The sequence below is a fragment of the Camponotus vicinus genome, unplaced genomic scaffold, assembly GCF_025532165.1.
Source record: "Camponotus vicinus isolate PSW18456_S1 unplaced genomic scaffold, iyCamVici1.0 SCAF_4, whole genome shotgun sequence".
Classification (NCBI taxonomy): Eukaryota; Metazoa; Arthropoda; class Insecta; order Hymenoptera; family Formicidae; genus Camponotus; species Camponotus vicinus.
In genome coordinates, this window is record NW_028141976.1 from 7,007,143 (window position 1) to 7,020,120 (window position 12,978).

A 12,978-nucleotide genomic window follows, 5' to 3' on the forward strand; every position below is an offset into this window, starting at 1 on the left:
ATATTAATCATCGATAACTACATCAGTTAATCTAGAAATTAATAAAGCTATAAATAAGCTTATCTTAATAAGCTTATCTTAATAAGCTAATAAATTAATAAGCTTATCTTTAAAGTTAACATAAATATAATATTATAAAGTTAGCATAAATATAATGTGAAAAATATACAAAATTTTAAAATTTTAATAGTACATGTATTATTCTAAACGATAATATTTTTTGCTACGATATTATTTATTTTGCTATTTCAATCAATCATTCACTATACAAGTATTTTAAAACAATATCACGAAAAGAAATATTAATAATTAATATTGAAAATTTATATTTCAGATTATTGATTAGAACCACCAATTGATCGTAAGAAGCCTCATTGATTTTAGACCTCGATATTTCCCGCGACCTCAATACCATCATTCCTCGCATCTTCACTGGTGAGTAAAACTTTTAAAACTCAGTCCAACAGGCTCCTGGAAGCTTGCCCAGTCTCAGTCTGCCGTTCAAAAAGAGAATAGCAGAAAAGAAGAAGCGAGCCGTCTTCAGACACCATCTCGCATCTTCCTAGGATGTCTTTTAATATTCCGGCTTGTTGCAATGAGAGAAAAAATCTCTAAAAGAAGAATAAAAAAGAATTAGGTTAATGACATGCACCCTATTCCGCTTGCGATTTATTAATGGCAATGTTGAGCTTCATAGTATAATTGCAATTTCCGCGTATCGCACATGAGTGTGTGATCGAGATCCGGCATGCGGAATATTTCAAATTCTTATCAGTCGATCGGGTTTAAAACGACACTGTGAGTCGCGCAAAAAAAGGGAAATAACCGGGCGCGGTTATCATGGGAGAAAGAGAGAGGGCCGACAGGTAACCCGGCACCAATAAATCCTTCGAGTGTGGTGCGCGTAACAAAAAGGATCCGGCAAAAAGGGAAAAGCAAAGCGCATTTTATCTCTCTCTCTCTCTCTTTTTCTCTCTCCTCTCTCTCTCTCTCTCTTTCTCTCTCTGTATACGTGCTCCACCAGCTCAGAGAGAAGGTAACAACTTCATTTCCCCTCGCATTCGGTTCCTCGATTGTGGGCAGGAAAACTAATAAAAGGGGATGTTTATCCCGGGGGTGAACATGACTGCCGCGTAAACCGGAAGTAAATTTGCGACGCGAGCGAGTTTATTTGTTTGGCATTAAGCCGCCATAAATTAAGAGTTGAGTACGGCTGCGTCGAGGATATGCGAGTATCGGATGCACGGCGTTTTGCAGAGTGTAGCTTACATAAACCGCGGTCATTGTTAGTGAACAATGTTATACTCATTTAAGCGGTGAAAAAAGTACGAACGTATGATCGAAAAAACTGTCTTTCCACGCTGCAACCGGCTTTAGTTTGGATATTACACGGTGTCTGTTTATTTTAATTAAAAAAATAAAAAAATTTATATAGTTAATAAAATTACATAATTAAGTATCATATTTTCTCTTCGAAATATGTACGCAATAAATTCGATAAGAATTTACGGAATTATTATAGTGAATTATTATAGTTCTTCGCAAAATTCTTGCTTTCTCTTTCTTTTTCTTTAAAATTTTAAAAATAAATTTAAACATAGTTTTTTTATGCTCAATATTAACATAGCTAGATTCTCGGAAACAAATTACATTCTAGAATACATAAAATAATTTACTTGCATATTCTGTGAACAATATTCATGGCTTACGATATTTGCATACGTGATGCATTGACAAGTATGCCTCTTGTCACACTAAAAAGTGTTGCTTTTTGTTTTTGAAGAACTAGTCTCGATAACTATAATGATACATTAACCCGGAGCTTAAACTCAATTTTGACGTCACAATTTGCCGCTCATTTTAGAGAGCAATTTTGTGCTTTCGCATCCCCCGAGGAACCGATTACGGCCGCGAATTTATGAGAACCGAAGTAAGGGTGAAAACGGAAAGAGGAACTTGTTGCGTTCGTAGCGTTAATTAGTTGTGACGTACTAGTAACGAGGTGCAGCAGCTTGCGCATGATATTTCGTATTGAAAAAGGTTTTTGTAATGTTTCTTGAGAAAATTGAAAACTTTATTTTCCGTAGCGTTTCTAAAAAATTATCAAAGTATAGAATAATTTATCAAACAATATCTTCAATTCTTAAATACACAGATTTATCTTTGAAACATGTAATGTGTAATGAATATTTCGAATATAAATAATTTTAACTGCATCAGATATTTTTATTAATTATATATTATATGAGAACTAGATATATTAAATTTCAATTGTAAATTGTATTATAATTTTCAATTGTAAAAGTATTTTCTATTTGAAGTAGAGAGGAATTATTGTCTATATTTTTTTCATTATATGTTAAAGTTATGATATTTCATATGCCGTTAAACGGAAAAGAGAAAACTAAATTAAAAGTTACGATGAAACTTTTTATTGATCGAAATTCTGTGTGAAATTAATGATATGAGTGAGTTCAAGTTTGTTCTATAAAGAGTAACACTAAAAAATAAATTTCGATTTATATTCTAGGTCTCTAAATTCTTCGTATAACAGAGACGGAAGAGAAATATGAAAAAATAAAATTGACTGCTCCGTCACAATATTAATTTTATGTGAGCATTCTCCGATATTTTTGTTCATTGAAATATAGTGAAATATGCAATTGTGTCACTACGACTGTTCATTACGTTATCCATATATTGCATCTTGTAAAAACATTAAAAAAATTTTGCGTCGAATATAAAGATGGCAATACTAAATCATAAATTTTTATTACAAGAATTTACCTGTTGCAAAAAATCTAAATTTTGCTATTTTCTTAATATAATTTCATTTTATTATTAGATAATATTTTAAAAAAGTATAAGAAGAGTTAGGAAGAGACAATTTTAACTAAAAAAATAAAACTGAATGATTGACATTTGCACTAGAGAAGTTTTAGAGATACTGTTTATACAGTATCATTGGAAATAATTAAATTTGCGATCGAGAATTGCGTGAACAGCCTTAGTTTCGAGCGCAATATCCGATTAATATATCGCCGCATGTCGCGTTATCCGGAAAATGTTCCGCAAACATTTCCGTTCGTATTCTGTTACAAGATGTCTGCAACATTATCTGAAACAGAGAGATGAATATCATACACCAACGATATCCCTATATTTCGCTTGCAAATAGGAACCATATTGATTGCGATGACAAGACAGTGGCCAAAATATTTTTTGAAAAGTCTACCGTTAACAGCGAAATATATATATAAAAAAAATACAAAATAATTTAATAAATTTCGCTTTGTCGTATTTTTCCGTTTTAAATACGTTTTTTTGATCGATAAGGATCGAATAAGGATTAATTGATGCAATTAAACGCGAAACCAATGTGCGTGAATAATAACTTTTGAAACAAAAAAATAAAAATGCGGTTCGCAGTGTCATAACTTCAAATATTATCCATGCAAAAATAATTTTTATTTCGATTGAAAAACGGGAGGGTGATCGATATTACAAACGAATACACTCATGTTTCCGTACGCTATATCTACAATATTATCTGTTGCGCCGGAATTGCGGAACTGTCATGCTCCGTGTTTGTACCGCAAACAGAGATCGAATTGATTCAGAGGAACACGTACTGTACATGATGGAAAACAATTTAAATCTTGTTAAATATGATGCAAAGCAAAACCTGCACATGAACAGGTGCAACTTCATTTTATTTTTTAAGCTCGGTTCTCATTGCGCATTTTATCAAATCAAGTAAATCGGAATAATTGACTATTTTTCAATTTTATTCTTCTTATGTCTTTTAATATCCATAACATATTATTCGAGGATAGATATTTTTTTTCGATTTGATCTGTCAGGAAATGTAGTACGGTTATTTACAAAAATACATTTACAAAAATATATTTTTTAATTGAGAAATTCTTGGGTTAGTTTGCAGTGAAGAGTTTTTTTCTCAGTATTTGATTTTAAACTCTTTTTTAAGCAATTTTTAATTATTATATTTATTATTTTAAGAATCTCTTTCTAATGTTTAAAACATTTTTAATAAATTTCTGTCAAAATAAAATTCACTTAAAAAATATAATAAAAAAGAAAAACTTATTGTTGATATATCTATAAATTAATTAATTGGTTGAAATATTTAACCATTCGTTAATGTTTAACTATTTATCTTTCTTTAAGTGTTTTTGTTAAAAATAAATAAAACTTCAAATTAATTAAAAAATATAATAAATTCGAATACTATATATATAAACTAATTTGTAAAAAATACTACAATATAAATATATATAATAATTAAAAAGCTTTAAAGATCTTAAAAATTTAAATACAAGTAGTCTAAAAGCAATTCAAAGCTCTTATCGATTAGATCAAACTATGGTCATTAGCTTAGAAGCTACTGTTTCAAGGTACGTTACGAGCCATCGGGGAATTACGGTATCAGACTGTCCCTATGCTACTATAACATATCTTGTTAAGTATGGGGGTCTTGAGAAAATAAAATGTAAAATTTTTCATACTAAGTAGCATATAATAATAATTTTTAGAAATAAGATTAATTATCGTTTATTTATAACAAATTAGATTTATAAAATAACATTTAAACTGTGATAAGAGATTATTACTGTTTCTCTCTCTTTCTTTCTCTTTGAAAAATAAAGAAATGTTAAAAGTTTGTATGTACATATAATTTTATGTAAAATTTTTAATATATGACTTATCTATAAAAAATACATATTTATTTCTCTAGACTTTTGCATTTTATCTGGAAAAAGTTTTCATACTTATACCTTTTTTCTTCGTAGACGTAGGCAATTATGATAAGAGAAAAAGAGCACAAAATTTTTCACAGTTTTGAAAAGTTTAAAAACATCAGTATATCGTAGTATACTTATAATCTATTCGCGCCACATCACTTGAAAAGCTCTGCACTATAACGCAGTAGATACAGCTCATCATAGACAGCCATATATCATACACGTCCATCATAATCAATCTAGTTTTCTTGTACACGATACTATATCATTCCTGTTCAGTCCAGTCAATGAAAAAAGAGTATAACGTACGAAATCGCTGGATCCGTGTAGAAATAATCGTGGGGCTATCAGTTTACCGATACGATAAAAAATATAATTTGTTGCTGCGCTGAAACGTCCCTCTTGTTTCGTCCGTCGATATCGATCGCTAGACTTCGTAATTAAAGCAGTCTCATGGGGATCAAGTACTAATTACGTCGTTTAGCGCAATAAATGGTGGTAAATGAAAACCTCAGGGAGTCGTCGTGAGCATTTGACTTCATTTTCGCGCGTTGCGTCGTCAATGATCGTCGCGTGTTACGTAAAAGAGGGTGAAATGTTTCTAACTTGGTACAATAGAGTGCTTTCCAAACTGTATTTTGCGAAATCCTTAAATTCAGCAGTTTGTTACGAACTTTGCAATAAATGTCGTGAGAGCTTTAACTATTTATGGATGGGAATTTTTAGAACTGTGCGTCGCTTAGAATCCTCGGATTCGGAGGGTATTCCACCATTTATATTATTTAATAAGGAGTTAGGTGATACCAAGATTTGAAATAATGGCTTTGAGCCGCTTAGTACAAATATACTGTCCCTTCTATCTTTATTATAAAAAAAACAAACATTATTTATTTTACATAGAGCATTTTGAATTATGAAATCAAAAAGTTATGTGTGAGTGTGTGTATAATCTTATATATAGTTGTGTATTATAATTCTAATATTTATATACGTATATATCTTTCTACCTCTATTTAAAATAATAGTTGAATTTAATAAATGCATGTAGTATAATCCTAAAATCACAGAAACTAGGATCAACTCAATTAACTGCGGTATGTACATCTTGGATTAATTTCACCATGTTAAATATAAATTGTACTTCTACTTAATTGAATATGAGACCGCGGATTTACTTAATTTTTTGTATGAAGGTCTCTTGAGTGAAATAAAAATATGCGGCGAATCAGAATTATAAAGAAAGCGTGCGAAAAATGCACACGTATAAATTATACAACGGAACAAACAGGTTCCAATTTTAAAGGAATATATAAAAATAACGTATGAAAATAATGTAAGAAAATAATGTAAGATAAATAAATAATAATATAGGAGAAAGAAAAAGAGAGTAATATCACTTTCTCCGAATCGTTCGAGGCACATATTTAGTCAGTTACATATGTTATATCGCACATGTACGCTTTGTAAAGTGCTGGCTTTAGTTTGGTGTGAATCCACGTAATAAGTCGCGCAACCGCCTAATAAATATAAATACATATACGTACTCGTGGCAAACTAAAAATAATACCCTCGGCCTCCTGAGGTTCTCGTTTCATCCGTTGATACGATAAGAAATGGCTACCCCCGGAAAATGTCATAATTGCGAGGCAAATTGGCGAATGGAAATGTAATATCGTTATGAGGGTAGAAATGGAGATTGATAGCACGTTATTTCGTGGGTAAATATAATATTAAAGTAGGATAAATTCGTGTGTTACGCGATCTAATTTTTTTCTTCCTCTTTCTTCGTGCTGATGTACACAAGTTTTTGAAATGTTGATACAACTGATGAAAAATTGTTATTAACAAATTTCATAAAAAAGGAAAAAAAAAAGAAAATTACTTTGCTGCACATCATAAAGAATTTTATGTCGAAATATGAAATTTGTAGCATGTTTATTGCGAAAACTCGTTAGAAACCCTAATTAAACCACACACGAATGACAAATCTGTCCTAAGGCGCTTCGGATCGCTTCGCGGTAACAAGTTTACGAAGTTTCTTCCTGCGTACTTGGTAAGGAAGATTATCGTCGAGTTATTATAATTATGGACTTTAAACGTTTCTCTGGTTTAGTAGATACGCGACTTGCATCGACAACTATCCACAACGAAAAATTTATTCAAACAACAAAGTCTCACCCATTATATGGCAAAATAATTTCATTTAGTTATTATTTTATTATCGTGTCTTTATCTAATATTAAATTATACACAAAGATCAATGAATATGGCGTGTATTTAATAGAATACAATATTATATTTATATTTGCAATTTATAAAATGAATATTTCCTGTATATTCCGTCTATAATTATAATACGATTGCAAGATGCGCTGAAGGCATGTAAATTAATTTTGAAGTGCTTTTGGAAATTCGAGAATATTTAGTGGGTTGAAGGATTGGCATTACTCGTACAACTGAGATGTTGGCACAATTAACAATTTCAAGAATTGCAGATTATTTTCAAGCTCATTCCATTGTACTAGAAATGAGGCAGGAAAAATGATGTAGTTGATTAATTACGAAATATATTTATATATATATATATATATATATATAAACTTTTATGACTATTTAATAAATATATTAAAGTCAGTTTCAAGTCCATAAAAATTATACATATATCACTAAATAATGCAAGAGATATTTTTTTATATTTATCGAAAGTTAATAAAATTAAATATAAAAATTTAATAATAGATGTAGAATTAATGAAAGAGATAATAGAGATAAAATGAATAAAATATCGGTGTATAAATTATACGTGTATAAAATATCGGTGTAAAGATATATAAATTTATATATCTAGAAAGCTTGTTAAAAATATTAAAAATTATTAAATAAATATAATATTGTTAATTTCAAAACAAATCTTTTTGGTAATTATAATCATAAATTATAGAATATGAACAATAGTTATTGTGATTTTATCCCACAGTAAATTATCTCGGCGCAAAAACATTTTCTGTTCTGCTTATTTTATTATCATAGTAAAATTGTATTATCATAAAAAATCAATTTAAATATCCAGATGCTAACGCGCGCGAGTCGGATTAATCTTCTCCCGAATAAACTTTGTGACACACATATAACCAGACTGAAAAACGTTGCCTTTCTTGACTTTTTTTCTTTAACTTTTTAGAGAAAGATGCTCTAGAGTATTCACTTCATTTGCATACTATTTTACTTAATTAAAATCTTGTCGATTCGCGTTCGTTAATTAAAACATTGATTTCCGCCGTCGTTCGTCGGTATCGGTTTCTGTTTAACCTCCCAATCCCTTCGCTAATCTAAGATGGTCTTGTCCCGCACAAAGATAAATACTTGAAAAGAATGTTGTAAGAAAGTCTAAAATCGATGGCATATCATACCGTGGATGCGCATTATTAGACGTCGTCCTATATATGAAAGCACTATCTCAAATACTTGATTTGCATATCAATTTCGGAACGGTCCGATAATTAAAATATCAATCGCGACCTCGTCTCGCGCTCACGTATTCTGTATGCATATGAGGTAAATACTTACGCATTTATTCTGATGAGCTATTTGCCCCTCATAAAATTTTCAAGGATGCCTTTCATATTAAACAAGACGCTATTTACAGTATTATCATACGGCTATGTGGCAATGATTGTAAATAACGGATAATTGAAACTAACATATAATAGCATAATATTGTTTTTATATTTTACAACTTAGTCTATCTTACAATTAGTTTAGTGTAATTTTAGTTTAATCAAATCAATCTATTTAATTTCTTGTGAAAAAGTTCGTACTGATTAATCAAGTATTGTGTCTATACGTGATTTAATGTAATGTTGTATAATGTTGTAATGGTATATTACTCTCAATTTTTTGCAGTCATTATTATAAGAATCGCATTAAGGTGTAATCTGTATCTCATTCAGATGATACTCATCTATTACTTTTATCAGAGAGGATCTTTCAGAAGAGTAGAAAAGAAAGCCGAAGTACTTTCCTGGAAAAAGTAGCTAAAGAAAAATCGTTACGTGTTTATCCAGACTTTTCATAAAAAAGATCTTTTTGCTAAAAGAGTTTAAGTAATCTCAATCTTTTCTTTTTCCTTTCTTTTTTTTTTTTTTGAAAAATGATTACTTGATACAATCAGACAGTCATATTTCTCTATTGAACAATACTGAGTGCATAAAAATTTAATAGTGAACACGTTGTGAAACGCATAATAAGCGTTATATAGCTAAAAATGAAAAATAAAGAAAAATAAAAAATGTTAAATTTGCATTCATGCTTCATATAAATATTAATAATACATATATCGATAATTAAGATTTAATTTAAAATTCTTTTTTTTAAATTTAAAATACTGAAATTCAATTTAGATTCAATATCTGTTTATTGCTCGTTGATTAATTAATAAATTACTTTGAATAAAATCGCAAAATAAAAATCGATATCTCTGCTAATTAATACATATGTGGCTTTTGCAATATTTCATTTGCATACAATTCCCAAATGTTTTACATTTTATTATCTGAAATAGATTATCAACAGCAGCTTTCAACTAGGCATCAACTCTACTCTTGTTTTGTTTTTACCAGCGTATATTCGGCAAAAAAGGAACATAATTCGGATAACTCGATTAAATAGTAATTAGAAGAAGTAAGTAAGTAAGACTCCAGAAAAATATTCATAAAATCAAAGAAGAGAACAAGACATAATTTTCAATCAGGAAAAGTTTATTCACAAATAAGAAATTTTTTCTTCGATTTTTATATTATTTATTTTTCTATAAAAAGATACAAGCGTGTCTTACATTTATTTAGATATTTATCTTATGCATGTTAGATTATCTTTACACATGTTTTACGTGTCTTTTGAAATTTTTATTTCATTATTTTTGTTCAGTAAAGATTTGATGTTCCATTATTTTTAAAACTTTATATACTCTCTCGACTTTAATATAAATAAAATATTTTAATAAATATTTTAAAATATTTTAAAAAATATTTTAATATAATATAAGTAATATAAATTTAATATGATATAATATAAATTATTTCACTATTAATCAAAATTATTTTAGTAAACTATGCGAAATAAATCATATATATAATCATGATTGGACATAAATTAATTAATTGTTAAATTATAATTGATCAAAATTAGGTATAATCCAATCTTAGACATAATTGATATTAATTTCTTGAATTCACGTTATAATCATATATACTTATAATTATATATTCACGTTATAGCTACATATATGTTATAACTATATATAGTTGGAAACTCTTTAAACAAGATTAAACGTATTACAATAAATGGATTCATATGCACGTCACGGCAAAGTGTTAAAAAGCGTCGCCTATAAATATCTATCTCTCGTCCCGTTGGCTTTCGAGTTTTTGCATGATATTTCGCCGAGAATCCACCCCTGTTTCACCGACGTGCTCTTCGCGTACACGTATATGGCAGACGCGCACACTCCTTCGATGAACGCGTGCAAGGATGTCTCTCGACTATAGTGCGCACTCTCATAATTTTCAACCTGAAAATTTATAATAGTGCTGTGCGAATGTACGCATTTTCTGAACAAAACGTTAAACATAGATATTCCATTCTTCGTAAAAGATTTTCTTTGTGCTTTTCATATGTTAAAAAAAAGTTTTAATTACAACGTGACACGTAGTTTGCTCATTTTTATCATAGCTTTTATGATATAATAGTCTGTTGCATAATTTTAATTACATAACAAATATGGATATTATAATAGTTTTTCTACATTTTTTGTTGTTAACCGAATATAGGTACGCGCATCGAATCTTTTTTTGGAACAATTTTATCAAGTCTACTAATATTATCCGACCGTAATTTCTTTTAATTAGGTGTTAACAGTGCAAAGAATCAGTTGGAAAACTTTTCAACGTTTCATCGTTTTTTTTGGTGCCGTACATCCAAGGAGAAGAATTCAGAGAGAAGCGTTTTCCTTAGCCTGCCACGACCACATGGTGCTATATAATGGTTTTCTTCTCTACGTTTAATTTTCTCAATCAATCGATACACATCGTCGATACCACGAAGCAACGATATTGTATAGCTTTTTCCTAGATTGCAAAAAAATTGAAACAAAACATATAAGTCGCGATTTCACCCCTCGGCAAGAAAAAAGCGCCGGTAATAAAACGGCGCGAAGCTCTCGCACTTTTACCCTCATGATAATGTCGGCCTCCCCTGACAACAACGCATGTCCACGTATACGTCGTGTCGGTGAGAATTCCTCCAACTGGGTGGGGCGGTATACAAGCGCCTGCGTTGGATATCCAGGAGCGTATCTCTTGGGTTATCCAAAATATTCCCACTATCCTATTATCCTATTATCAATTCGAATCGCCGACGACTTATCATTAATCGTAAATTCTCTCTTTTCCTTCCTCTTTTCCTCCCTCCCCCCCCCCCCCTCTCTCTCTCTCTGTTTCCGGATAAAGAGTGTCGATGGACGTCGCGTCGTATTCCACTTGACTTATATTCATACAGATCTTTCGTGTGCCCACGTTCGACTTTTTCTTTTTCACAGTCTGTCCTCGGCTATACACATCCCCTTCTGCTACGCCAACTCACCCCTTTCATTCTTACTCTGTCTGCTCGGTAAACCCGGCACGATTCATGTCGGTTCGCTGAGCGAAATGATAAATCTACGGACGATGAGCGAAGTGTTTGCTCGCCTTCGCACTTACGGATCGACTTTTATCTCGAAGCCCGCGGGTCAGGCCTTACGTTAGTAAGAAGCAGACAACCGGTAGCAAAGTGGCAGCGAGAGGAAAATTTATTGGCGTCGGGGACAATGTCTCTACGGATGTATACCCATACCGTTACGCATGAATATCCGCTGGATCGGTAAACTTGGGAAAAAATATTGTACAAACGCAAGTTCCTGTTAACTTTCAACAGATATAATATTGTACAATTTTGATTTTCTTTTGTCTCCGTGTTTCTAATAAATTCTATTTGTCTGAGAAGACGGTGGTGATTCGTGAAAAGGAATGATAAAAATCTATGAATGTTCTTATTTATAAATAATTTATAAAAAAGAACATTTATATATGTAAAAAATTTATATGTAAAATAAGTTAAAAAATTAATAATTTGCTTGTACATTCGTAAGAGGGTGGTCAATTCTCATTTTTTCCAATATTTTCTGTGACCATATGTATGTGACAAGAAGAAATTAACTGACGTCAACAAAGTTTAGAAAGATTAAGAAGTACTGCGTTTTATAAAGTTTCAAGAGAATATTGTAAGAGCGTAAAGAGAAGGAACGCTCATCTTAACTTATTGAAGCACGTAGAAAGAAACTCCCGCTTAAACGTTGTTTTGAGCAAAGTTTTAAATCTTTGGGAAGAATGTTTGATAATTTTGAACTTTTGCGCAAGACTTGATAGATATAAATTTTTCCATAGATGATTGGCTCTGCTTGTGAAACTTTTAGACGATCTGACAAAGATTTTGCATCCTCCGGTAAAATAGCGGAGACTGAAGGAATCAACGAGCGGTTAGCACCCGTATGTGACGTGAAATTTATGGTCTGGTAATTTAGCGAGAATTTAAAACATTCTGTCGGAATAAAATTGCGGGGAAACACCTGCGCGCCAGCCTCGTCAGAAGCCTTTTTCGCGCTTTTCGGATTACAAGACAAAAGAATGAACGTTGATGAGATACACACGGGCAGAAATTTGCGAGTGTGAATCGATTTTTCTTGCTGGATAGAATTGGAGAAACTTATTACTATCAAATCGCATACTTGCTTATCGTGCCCGATGTATTGCGCTCTTTGATGAAGGAGTTGGGGGAAGAGATAGGGGTGGGCGGAGGTTGTTAAAGAAAGGACGGTTAAATCTCGACGGAAAGAACGGATAAATCGCACCCATCCACTAAGCACCTATCCGCAATAAGAGAGCACCCCTCTCCTCCCTCATAAGCCGGCTGGCTCTTGAGACCCTTATCTTGCGCGCGAGCGCAAAATCCTATGTGACGATACAAAGAACTGGAGAAATTTTTAACGTGAAAATAAAAAGTTAACTATGATGTATGTGTGTGTGTAAATGGAAGATTTTCATCTCGTAGGGCGGAACGCGCGCTGTCGTGCCGGTGGAATTAAAGCGAGGGTAGATCGACCGATAAAAGGAGGACGATTGGA

General features: G+C 31.5%; 1 protein-coding gene across 2 annotated transcripts in view; it reads left to right on the forward strand.

Moving 5' to 3' along the window:
• Positions 1–12,978, forward strand: part of LOC145969909 (lachesin) — a 118,180-nt gene that overhangs the window by 1,498 nt on the left and 103,704 nt on the right. For both annotated transcript variants that reach the window (XM_083096236.1, XM_083096234.1), the window contains exon 3: positions 335–435. The gene's annotated coding sequence lies outside the window, so the exon portion shown is untranslated. The remainder of the gene's footprint in view (positions 1–334; positions 436–12,978) is intronic.